Source organism: Jaculus jaculus, unplaced genomic scaffold (assembly GCF_020740685.1).
Source record: "Jaculus jaculus isolate mJacJac1 unplaced genomic scaffold, mJacJac1.mat.Y.cur mat_scaffold_45_1_1178333_arrow_ctg1, whole genome shotgun sequence".
In the NCBI taxonomy this organism is placed as follows: Eukaryota; Metazoa; Chordata; class Mammalia; order Rodentia; family Dipodidae; genus Jaculus; species Jaculus jaculus.
The window spans coordinates 67,352-71,028 of NW_025423498.1; positions in this window are offsets into that span (position 1 = coordinate 67,352).

Here is a 3,677-nt window from a genome sequence, read left to right on the forward strand (position 1 = left end):
CCTACTTTTCATTTTCTTCGTATGCCTCTTTCAATTTCCCATTCACTCATTGGATGCCACTTATATGATAATCAAATCAGAAATAAATTTAAATATGTTTGAATATTCTAGAGTATTTAGTTTTCAAACCATAGTCTTTGGAATGTCAGTTTTTTTTAAAGTATTTTTTAAATTATTTATTTATTTATTTATTTGAGAGCAACAGACAGAGACAGAGAGAGAAAGAGGCAGATATAGAGAGAATGGGTATGCCATGGCCTCCAGCCACTGCAAATGAACTCCAGATGCCTATGCCCTCTTGTGCATCTGGCTAACATGGGTCCTGAGGGATGCAGCCTTGAACCTGGGTCCTTAGGCTTCACAGGTAAGCGTTTAACTGCTAAGCCATCTCTCCAGCCCTGGAGTGTCAGTTTTTTAATTGCATCATTCAATATAATTGCTTTGTGTTTTTTAATTTATTTTTATTTTGGAGAAAGTAAAAGGGAGGACACACACGGAAAGAGAGAGAGAAATTGGCATGCCAGGGCCTTGAACTTCAGAGATTTATGCCACCCAGTGGGCATGTGAGACCCTGTGCTTGCCTCACCTTTGTCTGGCTAATGTGGGATCTGGAGAGTCACATATGGGTCCATAGGCCTCTCAAGCAAGTGCCTGAACCACTAAACCATCTCTCCAGCCCTGGCTCACAACTTTAAGCATTCATAAAGGCTGATTCAGAAGGAGTGCTGTGAGTTTGAATCCAAACTTTTTCTGTAGAGCAAATTCTGTTTCTACCTGGGCTACAGTGAGACCTTGCCTTCCTGTTTTCTGAAAAGAGCAAAAATAAGACAAAGGGTTAAACTTCTAGCTCCCCTCCCACCCAAGGGACACCTGTAGCCAGGAATGGTGATGCAGGCACTTGTATCCCTACAGTAGAGAGGCTGAAGCAGGAGGGCTGTGAATACAAGGCCAGCCTGGTGCACATTAACCAGAACATCTCTCAAACAAGAGAGAGGAGGAAAAAAAAATGCCTACAGGGTCCCTGAAGGTTCTTTGCCCTTGTTCTTGTTTGTTTATTTGTTTGTCAATGTAGGATCTCATTCTAGCCCATCCTGACTTGGCCGTCAATCTGCAGTCTCAGGCTGGTATGACTCTCCTACCTCTGCCTTCCCAGTGCTGGGATGAAAGGTGTGCACCACCACCATGTCCTCGTCAAAGTACATCAAACAACTGTGGGCTTTTCCCTTCTTCTTTAGGGTATTGGTAGCTTTCTTCTCCCTTGGTGATCTGTTAGTATTTTCTCTGTAATTGCTTCTCTGAGAAGTACCTCTGACTCCCATGACTGCTGGAAATTCTCCTAGAAAAGAAGTCACACTTTCTTCATCTGGGAAGGAACAATGCCACAGTTTGAACTCAGTCCCCTGTTATTTAATTAAAGGCTTTCAACTCATTCCTTCACTTGGAAAAGCATCCATTAAAATCTTAGTCACCCACATGGCTTTTAGTATATGGTTCACTCAAATGCCAGGCCCATGCCTGACCTTTGAAATCCTGTTAATACTTAGAGGCAGGTACTTAGTTCACTTGAATATAAAATTTATAGTGAGGAGAGACTGGGAGGATTGCTCCATGGTTAATGGCACTTGCTTGTAAAGCCTGCCAGGCCTGGTTCAATTCCTTAGCACTCACATAAAACTACACACAAAAAGTAGTGCACATGGCTGGAATGGCACAAGGCTGTGCTGTTTTCTCTCAAATAAGTCAGAATAGTTTTTTATAAAATAATTGTTCAAGTCTTCCTTTTGGACGTTTTTGGTAAATTAGTGGTCATCATTAATGATAACTATAATGTTTGATAATCTTTAATAATAACAGTAATAATAATAATACATGCCTGTGTGGGGATGGTGGTTCAATGGATCATTCACTTGTCAAAGTATGAAGACCTGAGTTCAGGTACTCATTAACATGGGATACAATGTTAATATATCTTGCCACAGCACAGGAAAAAATGCTAAACACTTGGACAGTGAATGAAAAGTCAATCAAGGGCTGGAGAGATGGCTTAGCAGTTAAGCGCTTGCCTGTGAAGCCTAAGGACCCCGGTTCGAGGCTCGGTTCCCCAGGTCCCACGTTAGCCAGATGCACAAGGGGGCGCACGCATCTGGAGTTCGTTTGCAGAGGCTGGAAGCCCTGGCGCGCCCATTCTCTCTCTCTCCCTCTATCTGTCTTTCTCTCTGTGTCTGTCGCTCTCAAATAAATAAATAAAAAATTAAGAAAAAAAAGAAAAGTCAATCAAAACATTCAATGTCGGGCTGGAGAGATGGCTTAGCGGTTAAGCGCTTGCCTGTGAAGCCTAAGGACCCCGGTTCGAGGCTCGGTTCCCCAGGTCCCACGTTAGCCAGATGCACAGGGGGCGCACGCGTCTGGAGTTCGTTTGCAGAGGCTGGAAGCCCTGGCGCACCCATTCTCTCTCTCTCCCTCTATCTGTCTTTCTCTCTGTGTCGGCTGCTCTCAAATAAATAAATAAAAACAAATAAAAAAAATTAAAAAAAACATTCAATGTCTAGAACATTCTAGAGTTATACAAACAACAGGAGCGGCAAATGTATTCAACTTTATTTAAAATAAAACTTTTTTTTATAAAAGTGATAAATTAAGGTAATTTTTAAAAGGTATCTGACAATTACAAATGATCCCTAATATTATAAAAAGTGATTTCCATATATGTATATATGTGGAGAGTGAGAAAGAGCCAGAGAGAGAGTTAGAGACAGAGAATGGGTGTGCCAGGGCCGCCAGACACTGCAAATGAACTCTAGACACATGTACCACCTTGTGCATCTGGATTTACGTGGGTCCTAGAGAATTGAACCTGACATTTTTGAGCCTAGCACCTTAAGGAACAAATGACAAGTCGAGCAATAGGGGACAGATAGATGAGATGATTTTGGTGAAGGCGAGGGGCAATGAGGGGATGGGTTGTGTAGGTTGTGAGAGGAGCAGGTGAGAGGTGAGTGACCCTGTCATGGACAGAAAGATGGATGTGATGGTCAGTGTCTGGGCTGATGGCCGAGGTGGGAGAGAAAATTCAGAGACAGAATCACATTTGCAAGAGAACCTATGGAGTTGGAGGAGAAAAGCAGACGAGAAAGAAGGCAAAGCAAGCTTAGAAGGGACAGTGAAAGGAAGACAGGAACAGGAAGAGGGGAGGGAAAAAGAGCAGGAAAGGGGGAAGCAAAAGGAATAAGAAGAGGAAAAGCAAGAGGAGGATGGAAATGAAAACAAGGAGGAAGAGAAAGACAAGAAAGAGTAGGAGGAAGAAGATAAAAAAAGGAGAAGTGAAGAAAATGGAGGAAGAGAGAGAGTAAGAGAAGGAGCAGAAAAAGAAGAAAAGGAAGAGATGATTAGGATCATGGGGGGAAAGGAGAAGGAGAAAGGAGAAAAAAAGAAGAGAAGAGAAAAATGAAGAAAAAAGAAGTGGAGGAGGAGGAAAAATGGAAGAGAAAGAGGAAGAAGAGTGGGATGTGGAAGAAGGAGGAGATGCAGAGGAAATGAAAAGAGAGGACAAAGAAGAGGAAGAATTGGAGAAAGACCAGTTTTAGGAAGAGAAGTAGGAAGTGGAAGAGAAGTGAAGGTAAAGAGGTGTAGGAATTGGAGAAGGACCAGTGTTAGGAAGATAATGAGAAAGTGAAAGA